The following is a 15,763-nucleotide window of genomic DNA, read 5'->3' as shown; positions in this document are numbered from 1 at the left end:
CGACAAAATTCAAGGTCCAGCAGAAAGGCCAGTCCTCTGTGAAGCCCTCACCCTATCTCCTCTTCCAGGCAGGATTAACCTCCCTCGCCTGGTCCCCTTGGCTCCCTGCAGCATGCTAACAGGATGGAACCAGCATATAATGGTAGGAACTTTCTCTGAGAGGCCCAAGGGGTGGATGGTGGTAGAGTTCCCAGCCTCCGTAAATCTCCATCACCCTTGCCCATGTGCTAATGTTAATATTAAAATGAATACACTTTGATATGAATAATTCACGTTTCCCAGTCTGGTAAAGTGAATAACAGCTCCTACAAAATCTTTCCCATTTTATAAATCTGAAAGAGACAATCTAAGTACCAAGCTGGCTACTTGTTATGCAAACAGATATGGTTTTCAGGGAAGTCCCCCAGTTCCTCCTTCCCTCCACATGACTGCCCCTAAAGCCACGTCATGTAGAAATCCCGGTCTCCTGGGGGCTGTGAGGTCCGCCAGCCCTTCCCTACTGAGATGCAGTTCGGAGGTCACAGCCCAGCAAGTGTCTGGCACATGCCACGTCAGCAACAATCAGGAGTCAAAGAAGAGACGATGAGGTGGGGTCTGACTCACACGCTGGAGAGACTTTAACTGTGGACTTGTACACTCAGGGTATCACTGCTTCCATTTCACAGGTGAGAAAACCGAGGTCAAGTTAGGACTTCCTGAAGGCCCCTAGATGGCTCTTGCCTTGGCCCCATCCAGTCTTGCTCATGAACATGGGCATGAGTGATAGCCAGTCATCTGGTCTACACGGGGCTCTGAGGTGGTCTTGGCTTCCTCTTTGCTCTCCCTCCGCCCAGACTCATACTTTCCAACCTCTCATTCTGAAGTTGCTTCTGCAAATCCAGGGCAGCGCTCTGTCCTCGATTCTAAACCACAGCAGCGCCGGCCCTCCGTCCCTCATCTCAGGTTGAGGGGTCCAGGGGGCAAGAAGGAGGTGCTATCTGTGTCCAGTTCCCCCTTCCAAACCCCCACAGCTGACCTGACAGGAGACAGCATAGAAGAGGCCATCTCAAATACAGGTTTAAAAGCTGGGTCACAGACACACACATCTAATTGGTGCATTTCTATTTTTTTCTGTGGGCATTTTCCCTTTCTGATGGACTCTAACAAACATTTTACTGTTACATTTCTTGTAATACTGCCTGGAATCATTATTTAGACGTCATTAAAAAATCATTATATTTTTAAAAGGACGGCTGAGCAGTTCCTACGGAGGAGAATAACAGTAAACAGGGGTGTGTGCACATGCATACACACACCACCCTGTCCACACACAAAGACACATATGTGCAAGTTTGGTCGGACAGAAAAGAGAGGTTTATCACCATACCGCCTGCAAAACAGAAGTGAATGAATAATTTATAGGGCTTTTTACAAACATTTAGATTTTTGAAACATTCTAAAAAAAATCCGGTTCGACTACTTACAGCCGCAGTTCTCTGATAAACCAACCCAGAAGTGGTTCCTAATAAGTAAAATTTACAATTCCCAAATGGACCTGCCTTCCACAGAAATATATCATAAACATTAACCTTTTTTTTTTCTTTAACACACCAGAGCCCACAAAGCTGGTGCTCATATTAACTGAAGGCATTGTATGTGATAACTCCTTGAACCCTTTACTCTGAAAAGGTTTCTGGCTTCCTGTGCAGATGATAAGATTTCCCACCGTGGCAAGAACATCACCAGATGGTGCTCTTGGTGCCAGTTCTAAAACGGGGGCTCCCTGAGATGCTGGGGCACAGTCCAGCCGACCAGGATTGGAGGGGCTGCCGCGAGGGCCCCACATGCTGCCCAGGCCCTGGGGCTCTGCACCCTGTAACCAGACTCACCCACGACAAGCTGATGCGAGGGTCTGACGCATGCGTCCCTCGACAGCCCCACTGTGATCTGGCCACCCGTTCTCCCTGGGGTCTCCCCCTGACCTGTAAGCTGCCTGACTTTGGCTTGGAAGACAGAACTCAGGCGGATGCTCAGAAGGCGTGGGACTGCCAGGGGCTTGGACAGCCAGGCTGCCACCGCCTCGGCCCGCACTCTGGTTCCCGGCTGCAGGGAGTGAGCGGGGCAGTGACTGATGCTTGGTTTCAGAGTGCACTGCGAGCCTGTGGCTCTGGCTTGATACTTCCTGTTTAGGGAGGAAACCTCCCTGGTGATAATTAGTGGCTCAGACTCAAGTCTCTTTGCTACAGGAACTGAGGCAGGACAGCCAGCAGAACCCAGGATACATAAAATGAATAAATGTCATCCAACGCGGGGCAGACTGCCTCACCACAGGAGTGTGTGTGTGTGTGTGCGTGTGTGTGTGTGTGTGTGAGAGAGAGAGAGAGACAGAGAGAGAGAGATGCCTTTACTTCTCAGATACAAAGCCAAACGTAATGGCTGCAGAAAATGGCAATCTACCAATTGCTGCAGGGGGTAATTTATTGCAATCACTGTGGTTGTCATTGGCTTAGTGATAATTCTGTCTATATTCGGTGCCAACAAGGCTTCACAGTCGTCTTTACTAGCTAGCTGGTGCCTCTCTCCAGTGGGGAGACAGACAGAAGGACAGACAGAAAGACAATACTGTCCAGAGGACATAGCCTGGACGGGGAAGGCCTGCCTGTGCAGTGACCCTGGAGGCCAGCCCCCACCAACAGCACAGGGGGAGGCCAGAGGTATGGAAGCTTTTGTATCCCTGAAGTAGACTATGCCAAGTTCAGTCTTCTGACAAGTCCTTTGGATTGTTTTCAACTTGGAAAACTGGTGATTTGGGGAAACTAGCTCTGAGGAAGCAGGGGCATCTGCGCCTTTGATGACCAGAACACATACCCTGGTCTCCAGACAGGTTTACTCTTATTACCAGCAACAGGTCAGGGCCTGCATGGTTCTCTGCTGAGGCTCCTCTGTCTCACCCTGTGGGCAGGGAGGGGCACTGTGGAATGTCTCCAGAGTCCAGCCGAGACCCAGCAATGCACGGACTGACTTTCCCCTGCTCAAGTCATCTGCCACCCCTCCTCCCAGTCCCCGTGCTCCCCTCTTCTGCCAGAGCCGTCACCTCCACCTGAAGTCTGCATCCTCCTGTGCATTCACACTCCTCTTCCCCGAAGATCGAGCCTGAACCCTTGGGCATGCAAGGCACCTCCAGGCGTCCCCACAGCCCCCCACCCATCTTCCTCATTCTGAATACAGAAGCAGCTGTCCTCACGGGGGATCCAGTTAGACAGATCTAGGCGTGCATTCAGGTTTGACCACGTACCAGCTATGTGATCTTGGGCAGGCTACTTTCCTTCTCTGTTCTGACGGTTAAGTAAGACAGTAAGAATGAAAGCTCCCAAACCTGCATCTTAGAACCGCTATTTTGTACACATGGCCTGTGCTCTGCTGTGGGCCATTGGCCACATGCAGCCCTGAACTCTTTCCCTTCCTCTGCCTAGGAGCATTTCCTATCCTCATTTGGCTTCCCAGTTGACTGTAAGTTCCCCGAGGGCTCACTCCTGTGTACCTACACAGCTCCGTGGGGAAGCTGCCATCAGGAAACCTCACTTCCTTCTGAAAGCAAAGCCTCCAGGCACGAGCTCCAGGCATGAGCAGCACCTCCGTGGTTCCAGCTGTGATGCCCTCCCCCTGGGGTTCTCCCCAAGCCCCTAGCTGTGTCCTGAGCTCCCCCAATCTTGTGAATCCCCCTCCCATCACATGTCGCACAGAGTCATGCCCGATCTGAATGTTCTAGAAGAGCTGGAGCAAAACTGTTGTTGTCGATTACTCGGTCTGTCATGTCTGACTCTTTGTGACTCCATGGACTGTACCCGCCAGGTTCCTCTGTCTATGAGATTTTCCAGGCAAGAATACTGGAGCAGGTTATCATTTCCTTCTCCAGGGGATCTTCCTGACCCAGGGATGAAACCCCAGTCGCCTGCATTGCAGGCGGATTCTTTACCATTTGGGCCACAAGGGAAGTTCACAGCAAAATCACGAGAGGACAAAGGCCGCCAAGCCAGAACTCACAGAACAGTCAGATCTCCAGCCTTCTAATCTAGGAACACCAGGAGGGCAGAGCTTTCCCAGATCAAACCCCCTGAACTCTCATCACAACCCTTGGCCACCCGGCTCAGCACATCTTGTTTCTTCCCTAAAAATTCCAGGCCACCTGACTTCCAGCCACTGTGGAGCCTTCTCTACAGACACCCACAAAGGGCCTGCTCTGATCTCCAGGAGAGGCTCAGCCCCACAGCAGGGCATGGCTCATTTGCCAGACCTCCACCCCACCATATCTGTGCAATACTGACCCGTGTACACGTCTGGCTGGGCACCTGGGCTTGGCACAGACCCATTTGATTCGAAAGGCCTGTTGGGGTGACTCCACAGGCACTGTCTTTGGCCAGCCTGTCTTTCACACAATCTACCTGCAGGGCCCATCTCACAGGGCCACCTGAAGCCCCTTAACATCCTCAGCTGTGAGCCCTGAGTGATTCACCTTCAGAGAGACCTTCACATCAACACAGGGCATGCTGTCACCTCCAAGCCCACCGGTCAAATCGCAGGCTTCCCCTTTCCACAGCCTGACAGCCACCAGAAGTGCTGGTTGCTATAGTCATGGGTCTTCCCATCACAGATGGCACACAGGCTCTGGGAAACATGCGGTCTGCACTTGAACCAAGACAGCCTGCTCCCCACGGAAGACTTAGGAGGCCCATTCACCAGCCCACAAACTCCTTTACATTTACCTTGACTGATTTGATAGTCTTGGGGCTGGGCTTTTCACAGTTTAATCTCCTAATTGGATAGCTCTAAAAGGCTTAAAAATGTGCAATGTGCTTCGACCCCATCTGGATCTCATTAAGCAGAAGCGGGAGTGAGAAGTTACTGCCTGATTGCAGACCAATTAGGGCTCACCTGTTGCACGTTTTGCCAGATGACAATGGTGACTGATGAGGACAGACTTATTGGAAAGAGCTGAGCATCAGATAATTCTCCAGTGACAGTGTTCCATACCTGAGGATAGGGGAAATCTTTTGCTCTGGGTTGAAGAGACAACGCAGGGGTTTATGACTCTGCATAAATTTGCAGCCACTGATCCCATCAGGGCAGTGGTCAATACCTCCAGCTCAGGGAGGAGCCGTCTTTGGTTTTGAATCCTGGCTTCCTTGCATTAGCTGTGGAACCTGAGCCTCAATGCCCCCACTCATATTCAGAAATACGTGGAGGGTGTTGGTTTTCGTGTGATTATAAACGACAACCTACACTCATCCTGCTAGAAGTGGGACTCAAACCAGGTCTTGAGTGCCTGACACCAAGTTAGTGCTCGGTAAATGTTGAATGAAGAAACAATTAGGCAAAATCTGGACAAGTAGTTATAGTCAGTGGTTAGGAGAACAAATCTGGTGTCAAAAGAATGGAGTCTCATGTGTTCTTGGGAAAGTCACAAGGCTGGGAGAATAGCACTGTCTATTTCATAGGACAGTTGGAAGGTTCAAGTGTGCTCACACCTATAACATGCTTGGCACGTGGGAAGCTGACTATTCACTGATGATGATGATTGCATTTCAGTTATGAAGTGGTGCTCACTGCACGCCAAGGCCATGAAGGGCTGACATGCAGAGGTCTGCGAATGGCAGATCAGGTTGGACAGGCAGGTGGGCCCAGCGGTGGGGCACAGACCGGGGGAAGTGAGACTTCTGTAGCCAAATGTTTGAAAACCACCTACTGTGCCTTGCCCCCACCCCTTGCCTTCCCACCTCCAAGTTCTGTAACCCAAACTAAATTCAGGCCTGGGCTCAAGACCAGGTCTGCAACAGAGAAGGGGACCATGGAGACCATGCTCTAGTGAACGGAGGGGCTCAGACAAGAGGAGCAATGAGCCCGTAAGGTTCCCAGCTGCTTTTCACACTCAAACCCTGGGAGAATGGGAAGGGGTCTGATATTTATGGTACTCCTAAACCTCAGCACTATCACAGAGCATCCTCCCCCAGCAGGCACTATTGTTCCTGTTTTATAGGAATACCAGGTCCCAAGCCCTTAGCAAGGTCTTATAGATGAAGCAGGTTCAGAGAACGGAGGCCGTGCTTTAGGCCACATGTTAAAGCGCTGTGATGACTGCAAAGCCAGGCACCCTCCTCTGCAGTCAGCCACTCCACTGCTCAGGTTTGCAGCTATGGACTTTAGTCCTTATATTTCCCCTTTTAACTATCTGAAGCCCTGCCCAACACTCTGATATATCCTGCAAGGCAAGGGCCCTGAGTTAAGGACAGAAAACATGGAGGGGAGAGGAGTTCATCTGTTGCTCTAGGCCACGGAGGGGAGAGGAGTTCATCTGTTTGGCATCTCTAGGCCAAAGAGGGCATACCTATGGTCCCAGTGTGACCAGGTCTGGTCCTGGGGAGCTCAGCAAGCTTGAGGCTGTCTGTCCAACCCTCCAATGAACAAATGGCCTGGCCTGAGCTCCCCGCAAACTCTGAGGCCAGGGTCACCACATGCCAACTCCAGGCCTTCCTCCCCCAGGCCTGTCTGAGGTCACTTATCCATCATTCAAGGCCTCCTTCAGGAAAACTTTTCTATCCCAGTGATAGCCCCTGCCCCACGAAGTCCACTCATCCATCAGACATTGCTTAAGTGTTGTAGGGGCGAGTGAATTGACTCCATGTTGGATCTATTTCTTTGACTTGCTTTTCATCACTTTTGTTATTATAATCATACATTAGGGTCTGCCTCAGAGAACCCTGTCCCTCTGCCTGATTGTTAATCTAGAGCGCCCTTATTCAGCTCCTAGGGAGACAATCTGATCCTGTCCACCAGTGAATGGCTATAAGAAAGACGAAAATAACATATCCCTTTCCCAAGGCTGGCCATTCCCAGAGATGTTTTGGAAGACTGGTGGCCTTTTTTACTTTACTTCCTCATTGCCTCTATTCTGCTTTTTTTGCCTTAGTTCCTCACTGCTTCTCTCTCTGGTTCTATAAAAGAACCTAGCATCCAGACCCCACAAGATGGTTTCTTGGAGGTATTAGTCTGCCATCTTCTCCGTCAGCCAGCTTTCCAAATAGTCGTATTCCTTGCCTCAACACCTCGTCTCTCGGTTAATTGGCATGTTGTGTGGAGAGCGGAGTGAACTTGTACTTGTTAACAAAAGCACCTGCTCCAAGCTGGCCCCTCTGGAGGCCACTGGGGATACAGATGAGGGTAGAGATGACTTAGATATGGTCTCAGCCCTCCAGGCGCTCCTGACTAGATGCTAGGGGGGTTCACTCTGCAGAACTGGACTCGGCCAGCTGTGGGTAGGACCTTGTTGTTGTTTAGTCGCTTAGTCGTGCCTGACTCTTTTGTGACCCTAAGGACTGTAGTCTGCCAGGCTTCTCTGTCTGTGGGATTTCCCAGGCAAGAATACTGGAGTGGGTTGCCATTTCCTTCTTCAGGGGATCTTCCCAACCCAATGACTGAACCCATGTCTCCTGCATTGGCAGGTGGATTCTTTACCACTGAGCCACCAAGGAAGACCTGGGTATTTGTGTTTTTAAGAAACCATGCAGGTGACCGAGGGTCACACCCAGGTAAGACTCTTTGGTCTTGTGGGTTTTCTGGCCCCAGCCTGGGATTCTTCAGTCTGCCACAATCCTCTGAGAGCCTGACCTGTCTCTCCCAGTAGTAGCATCCTCTTGGCTCTCAAGTCAGATAAATCTGTGTACAAATCCTACTTTTGCAACTTAGTACTCATGTATCCTTATAAAATACCCATGCTGCCTGCGGCTCAGTTTCCCCATCTTAAATGAGATAATAATGGTGCCTTTCCATACTGAGGATTAACTGGAATACCGTGTGCAAAGCAAGAATTCTGGTGTAGATAATGCACAATAAATTTCTGCTATTAATCATATCATCACTGGACTCTGATGGACAGAAATACTTCCCTGTACTTCCAGGGTCCCTATCCGCAGCCTGTGTCTCAGAGGTGGCCTTGGAAACCTCTGGGGCCTCTCCCCAGAGCCCTCTGCCGGGGCTCCAACAAGACCTGTCTGCATTTTCCCCGAGGACCCAGCCTCCTGGTCCTCAAAGGACATACTAACTCGTCGTACCCTCCCCTTCATCTAACCCAGAGTGAGCAAAGTTCCAACCACGCCTCTCCGGGCAGCCTGCCCCCAATTTCGGGGAAACCGGTAAGTTTGCCAGGCAAGAGCTCCGCGGGCAGAGGACACGGGTCAGCCCAGCCTCTTCCTGGTCAAGGTCGGGAGCCCCCGCCCCTGCCGCCTGCCCCGCCCGGGGCAGCCACAGGGCTGGGCGGCCTGGCGAGAAGATCCCGCCCGCCGCTCCGGCGCTCCCCTGAGACCGCGGGCGGGAGCCCCGGGGAACGGGGGACCGGTGGACTCGGCGGGTCCGCGGGGTGGGGCGCGGGACGCAGCATCCCGGGGAATTAGCTCGGTCCCTTCAGTCCCGACCCCGGCGCCGCGCGCACCCGGCCCTGCCCACCTCGGGTGGCGCACGAGGTTGGGAAGGAAGGCACAGAGGGAGCGGAGGACCCAGGACTCGGGTTCGCTGCCGCCGGGCACACGTGGCTGGGTCCCAGTCGCCCAGGTTTCCTGCATGCGTGGGGCGGCCCAGGCGCAGGAGGCTACGGGGCAGTCTCCGGGGCCGGGGTCCCTGGCAGGGCGCAGCCCCGCGGCGACCTGGGCGAGGGGTCACTCACCTCTCAGGCCCGCCGCTGCTCGGAGCGGCGGCAGCAGACGGTCCGCGGCGGCGGAGGCGGTGGCCCGGCCCGGAGGCTCCTCCTCTCCCGGTGCCCCGCCCGCCCGCGGGGCCGGACCTGCGGGGGAGGAGGCCGCCCGCCTACCGGCTGCTGCTGCTTATCCGGCTTGGCCACCTCCCCCGGGACCGCAATCGGTGAGCTGCAGGGTCCTCGGTCCCCCCGCCCCGGTCCTGCAGCTCCAGCGGTGGCGGTGGGCGCCAGGGACGAACGACCCTCCTCTCCCCCGGCCTAATGTTCCTAAACTTCCGGATCTGCTCCTCTATCTCCCTCATTAAAATGGGCAACTCTTAACCCGGACAAGCAGGGCGTCCGGAGTCCAGAGTAACTTCTGGGACCGGCTGGCTCCCTTCATCCGAGGGACACCTCAAATCCACGTCCATTTCACAATGCCAGGTCAAGTGGCAGGCCAAGTTCACACAGGTGGGAGTCGACGCTAAGGCACCTGTTCAACCTGGCTTCCTTCTATCCTGCAAGGGGCGCAGCCGCAGAGGCCCCCTTCTCCACGAGGCTGCATCCAGTCCTCCGTGCTTCCGTTGCTCCTCTGTCCTTGGTCTACCCTTAGCGCAGACCTCTGACCCTTCTTCAGAGTCCTCCCATCCAGGGCCTGGGAGTTGGGGAGGGAGCTAGTCTCCCCATCTAGACTTCCTGGGCTTGAGACTACCACCCTGCCCTGAGACAGACGGGTTCCAGCCCTGGGCGCTGTCCTCCACTCCCCCATCTTGGTGACCTCCCAGCACAGCCGCGAGTCAGGTATGAGGTGAGGGTGTCTTTCAGGTAGCTTTCTAGAGGTGTGCGCCTTCATCTGAAGCCCTTTCTCACCTGAAGTCTCACATCATGGGCTGCTGACCACCATTCCCCTCCGTCCACAGGTGAGGACGCGGGGGATCTGATGGTTGTGGGGCACCAATGTCGCGCATCTTCTGGGAGACTGACACGGGGTTACCTGACCCCTGGGACTCTCTCTGGATTAGTCCTGTAGGACATATTCTGCCAGACCTCGATAAAGAGCTTCAAATTACTCCAGGATCCCAAGCTGTTCTGGGGAGATAAGTCCCAGGGAGGGGCTATCTGAACCTGGAGACTAGAAAGGCAGGGGGCTGGGCCTCAAGAATGGCCCCACAACTAGACCTCAGGGCGCGCAGTGAGGGGGAGAGGCAGAGCTCCGGCCAGGTGGCTGGATGAGAGTCCTGTCCTCCGTCCTCTCACTTCACCAGCATCTGGTGCTTCCTCACTTCCATAGGTTTCCTCTTGCATAAAATACCCACCCGCCCCAGCTCTCTGCTTTGCCAGACCCTGAGGCCCAGCTTCTCTCCCACCTCCTGTCCCACCCTGCCCCAGGAAAACATCCTCTCTGAGCTCTGGAGGCAGTTCTCATAGGTCCTTTGTGCATTCCACACTCAGGGAACCGCACTGTATCACAGTGTTCTGAGTGCTGGGGACGCAGTCACCCCATGCCTGGTTCTGGCCCTAGGATGGCAGGTTGCCTCTGCAGTGCCTTTGGGGAAATAGGAATGAGCATGTAGCCTTCTTTGGTGCCCCTCACATGGTGCTCTGCACACAGTAGGTGCTCTTTAAATATCTGCTCTGTCTGATGAGGGTCTCTGAGGACCCTTCCTGTTACTCCAGAGGAGTTGGGGCACAAGGAGATGCAGCTTGGAAAATAGAGACGCTGAGAGCTCTTCCAATATTCTCAAAGGATCTAACATCCTTCCAAAGAGACCTGGTAGGCCTCTGAGGGGCTCCCCATGAGTTGGAGAGAGAGCAAAGGCTGGAGCAGCAGAGAAGCACAGAGGAATGTCCTAGTGGAGCATGAACATGCACAAGAGAACAATGAGGGGCCTGAAAGGCACAGGGAGGGAGGTGAACCCCGCTGAGGCCAAGCCTTGGTGGGCAGAGCACGGTCCAAGCCGTCGGCCTTTGATGCTCGGCCCGTCTGTCTCACCTGACGTGGGGCCTAGTGTGGGTGAGAGCTGAATCGGTGTTTCCTGGAGCCCGACTCCCGGAAGCAGAGGAGCCATCTCCTGAGCTGGGAGGGAGGATGGTGCGCTGACACTGGTTGAGCACCTCCTCTGTGCCAGACTCGTGTCCACGGCCAGGCCAAGGGCAGAGTGGCTGGAGCCATCCTTTGGAGACATTTGTCAGATCATGTTACTCCTTGGCTCTAAACTTGCCCCTGGCTCCCTGGTCTCAGAGTCAAAGCAACGTCCTTTCTATGGTGACCAGGCCCAGCCGGACCTCGTCTCTGGTTCCCTTCTCTCTGTCCCACTGCCACGCAGGCCTTCTCCCTCCCTCCTTTGGATCCTTGAGAAATAACATCACCTCTGTGAGACTCACCCAATGATCTGCATCCCTCATCTGGGTACCCTGCCCTATTTCTTTTCACTTAGCCTTTTTCTCCTTCTAGTGTGTGTTAGTCACTCAGTCGTGTCCGACTCTTTGCGACCCCATGGATTGTAGCCCGCCAGGCTCCTCTGTTCATGGGATTATTCAGGCAAGAGTAATCCCATGCCATTTTCTACTCCAAGGGATCTTCCCAACCCCGGGATTGAACCTATGTCTCCTGCACTGGCAGGCAGATTCTTTACCACTGAGCCACCAGGAAAGCCCTCTTTTCTCCTTCTAACACACTATAAGACACACCTTCTCTGTTTGCTGTTCATTAATGTTCTGTTCCCACAGAAATATAAGCTCCTTCAGGGCAGGGAGTTTTATCTGCCTCTTTCACTTCTGTATCCCCAGTGCCTGGATCAGAGCCTGGCCCATAGTCGGTGCTCTGTAAACAGCTGTTGAATGAATGCTTGGCCATTCTCAACCTTCTGCACCTCCCAGCATCTCTGGGAAGCTTCGCCCAGGGCTCCCACCCACCTCTGGTCTCCTTTGCTTGCCCCAGAGCTAGCACTGAGGGTACACAGGAGGCGCTCAGTACATGCACTGCTGGGTATCTGGATATGGGGCCCTGCATGTCAGTCTCCTGAGATTGCTCTTTTTGCTGCAGACAAGGCTAGTCCTTTGGCTTAGAAGATGAAAGGATCCAGGAAGAGAATCTAGGTTTATCTCCTACTTGGCCCAGAGACGAGAAGGACATAGTTCAGACTCAGCTTCTTGGATTGATCCAGCACTTATAAGCTTGGACAGAACACATCCATTTCACAAAATAAATACTCTAATTGACTACTAAATCAAGATGGTCACTAGAAGCCATGTGCAAGATGTATTCTGACAGCCTGGCTCGGAGCCAGGCCACCTGGACCTGGATGTGCTCAGGCTGGGCTGCGGCCCCAGGAAAGGCACCCTGCCGTCCCCTGCCCAGCCCAGGCCAGGTGAGACTCCCTAAAGCAAGACTCTGGGCACAGGGAACTGCTTCCTTCTGTGAGGTAGGGAGCGGGACTACAACTCGGGGAAGCGATTTCAAGGGAAAATGGAGGGGTTGTGTCTTCTTCCATGATGACCCTGTGGATAAAGCCTTGTCAGAACCATGCAGAGGTGGGGCGGCCACTGCAGGCATGGGGCGGGCTGTGGGGGACAGGCCCTGGAAAGGGAGGCAAGCTGCAGAAGTGTGCTCAGGGCTCAGGGTTTAAGCTGAAAGGCTCCTTCAGGTCGTGGGTTATTTCAAGCCAATGTTGTAAGGCATTATAAGGTGTGGCTAACAGGGCCCTCAACTCTCTGCCCCTGCACCCAGGGCTTGGCACTCTGGTGTAAGTCTCGCCCTGCTTCTAGTCCTCTGTTGCAACATGAGCTCTCTCCAAAGGAGAAGCTCTCTGAGTTCAGTGGAATGAGAGGCTGCATCCACAAGAGATTTAACTGTGACAGCACAAGAGCATGAAGAAGGTTCTAGAGGCAGGTGCTTTTAGGGGAAGGGTGGGAGGGAACAGCCATTTTGCTAAAGGCGCTCTGACACATGGTGGGTACTTAATCAGTCTCTGCGTGAGCCGGGAGTCATGGCTTGGGACTGGACATCAGTGGTCAGTGGGAACTACGGCAGCACTGCATTACCTTCAGCTGGGGGGACCGCATAGGTGCACAGCTAGAGAAGTCTGGGCTTTTAGCTCCTTGCTCCAAGTATGGTACACGTGGTACCCTGGGAGTTTTTTAGAACTGCCCACCCCAGATCTAAATCAGAAAGGCATTTTCAAAAGACTTGCCAGAGATTGCATGCATATTAAAGTTTGAGAAATGCAGGTCTACAACACAGATGAGGAAAGGGACAACTTGCTGAACACCCAGGCCAGTCTGACCATCAGAAACCCGTATTGGAATATGCATTCACCCTGATGGTGTGGTGCTTTAATACCATTCTCTTTGCTTTCTCAAAGGCTCTTGTGAGCCAAATAGCCTGATTTCATCTGCTTCTGAATTTTTAGAAATATGAAGTAAATGACCTGTTTCTCACAACGCTCAATGCCTATTATATAAAGCTCTAAGAAAAAAATATAAGACTAGTATGCATTTTCCTTTCCAGTTGCTGATCCTATTTCCCTTTTTACCATGGCGACTAGGATGAGTCAGACCCATATTCATGATTATCTTATCTTTACTAAATATATTTAATGAAAGTCGCTCAGTTGTGTCTGACTCTTTGCAACCCCATGGACTGTATAGTCCATATATTCTCCATATAGTCCATATATTCTCCAGGCCAGAATACTGGAGTGGGCAGCCTATTCCTTCTCCACCAGATCTTCCCAACCCAGGAATTGAAACGGGGTCTCCTGCACTGCAGGCGAATTCTTTACCAGCTGAGCTACTTTAAGTTCTACTTTATTTTTACCCCACGCCACGACTTCCCATGTCTTATTTACTATTAACCTTATTGTGAAGCTCTTCCTTATAAGCTGTTCTAAATTGCTTTTGGAAAAAGCCGATTGTTTAAGAAAAATAAAGAGGTAACATCTGTGTGTTATAACGGCAAATTCATTTCTCCCTGGGCGACCATTACCCTTCCATTCCCATCCTCTGCTGGATTTTTGAGAAGGTGGAAGGATTGGGAGATGGATGAGTCTGCCCGAAGTTACTAAGAAAAGAAAGCTCGACCAGCTAGGTGGCACTGGGGTGTCAGCGGTGGGGTACGGTGACACCCATATTATGCTCCTCCCTGCTTTCTCCCTGTCCATCCACGCCCAACTCACCTGATTGGGGGTGCAAGGGGTTGTCCTCCATGTCAAGGGACTCACCGCAGCCCGGAGCAGGGGCTCTGCCCGCCAGCTGCCCACTCTCCGTGAGCTGCTCCTTCTGCCCCTGGGCCGAGCCTGGTGGCCAGGGCGCACTCGGCTCACTCAGCTCAGTGTGGGCGGAGTGTGGAGTCGGCCCAGACTGCTTAAGTGCAGGAATGTCAGAGCCCCTCCTGGCCCAGGCTGGGTCACTGACCTCAGGGTTATCTCTACATGCACTGTGGTCAGCAGCCAGATAAGGCTTCCTTCCAGGCCTGGGGATGTTTTCATCCTGCCTAATTCTCTGCTTCCTGGATATTGGCTCCCAAAGGGAGGAGGGTAAGGAAGTGACATTTTTGAAGTCCCACCGCCTATTTAACTTATACGCAGAGTACATTATATGAAATGCCAGACTGGATAAAGCACAAACTGGAATCAAGATTCCCAGGAGAAATATCAATAACTTCAGATATGAAGATAACCACCCTTATGGCAGAAAATGAAGAGAAACTAAAGAGCCTCTTGATGGTGAAAGAAGACAGTGAAAAAGCTGGCTTAAAACTCAACATTCAAAAAATAAAGATTATGGCATCCAGTCCCATCATGGCAAATAGATGGGGAAACAATGGATACAGTGACAGACTTTTTTCTTGGACTCCGAAATCATAGCAAATGGTGACTGCAGCCATGAAATTAAAAGACCCTTGCTCCTTGGAAGAAAAGTTATGACCAACCTAGACAGCATATTAAAAAGCAGAGACATTGCTTTGCCAACAAAGGTCCGTCTAGTCAAGGCTATGGTTTTTCCAGTGGTCATGTATGGATGTGAGAGTTGGACTGTGAAGAAAGCTGAGCGCCGAAAAATCGATGCTTTTGTACTGTGGTGTTGGAGAAGACTTTGTGACCCCATGGACTGCAGCACGCCAGGCTTCCCTGTCCATCACCATCTCCCAGAGCTTACTCAAACTCATGTCCATCGAGTCAGTGATGCCATTCAACCATCTCATCCTCTGTCATCCTCTTCTCTTCTCGCCTTCAATCTTTCCCAGCGTCAGGGTCTTTTCAAATGAGTCAGTTCTTTGCATCAAGTGGCCAAAGAATTGGGAGTTTCAGCTTCAACATCAGTTCTTCAAGAGTCTTCTCCAACACCACAGTTCAAAAGCATCAATTCTTTGGTGCTCAGCTTTCTTTATAGTCCAACTCTCACATCCATACATGGCTACTAGAAAAACCATAGCTTTGACTAGACAGACCTTGGTTGGCAAGGTAATGTCTCTGCTTTTTAATACGCTGTCTAGGTTGGTCATAACTTTTCATCCAAGGAGCAAGCGTCTTTTAATTTCATGGCTGCAGTCACCATCTGCAGTGATTTTGGAGCCCCCTCAAAAAGTCTGTCACTGTTTCCATTGTTTCCCCATCTATTTGCCGTGAAGTGATAGGACCAGATGCCATGATCTTAATTTTCTGAATGTTGGGTTTTAAGCCAACTTTTTCACTGTTCTCTTTCACTTTCATCAAGAGGCTCTTTAGTTCTTCTTTGCTTTCTGCCATAAGAGTGGTGTCATCTTCATATCTGAGGTTATTGATATTTCTCCCGGTAATCTTGATTCCAGCTTGTGCTTCATCCAGTTCAGCATTTCATGATATACTCTGCATATAAGTTAAATGAGCAGAGTGACAATGTACAGCCTTGATGAACTCTTTTCCTGATTTGAAACCAGTCTGTTGTTCCATGTCCAGTTGTAACTGTTGCTTCTTGACCTGCATACAGATTTCTCAGGAGGCAGGTGGTCTGGTAGCCTTTGACTGTGCAGATCACAACAAACTGTGGAAAATTCTTAAAGATCTTTAATCTTAAGCCCAT

General features: G+C 52.0%; 1 protein-coding gene across 2 annotated transcripts in view; it reads right to left on the bottom strand.

Moving 5' to 3' along the window:
• STEAP3 (STEAP3 metalloreductase) overlaps nt 1–8,777 on the bottom strand; it is a 47,457-nt gene extending 38,680 nt beyond the window's left edge. Inside the window, exon 1 of one of the 2 annotated variants that reach the window (XM_061135698.1) lies at nt 8,693–8,777. The gene's annotated coding sequence lies outside the window, so the exon portion shown is untranslated. Of the gene's footprint in view, nt 1–1,961; nt 2,067–8,692 lie in introns of those variants that run through there. The other variant, XM_061135699.1, reaches the window with a different exon arrangement.
• Nucleotides 8,778–15,763: the final 6,986 nt, after the last annotated feature.

The sequence above is a fragment of the Dama dama genome, chromosome 33 (genome assembly GCF_033118175.1).
Source record: "Dama dama isolate Ldn47 chromosome 33, ASM3311817v1, whole genome shotgun sequence".
Taxonomy (NCBI): Eukaryota; Metazoa; Chordata; class Mammalia; order Artiodactyla; family Cervidae; genus Dama; species Dama dama.
The sequence above is the reverse complement of the archived record's forward strand: the minus strand, read 5'-3'. Positions and strand labels throughout refer to the sequence as shown.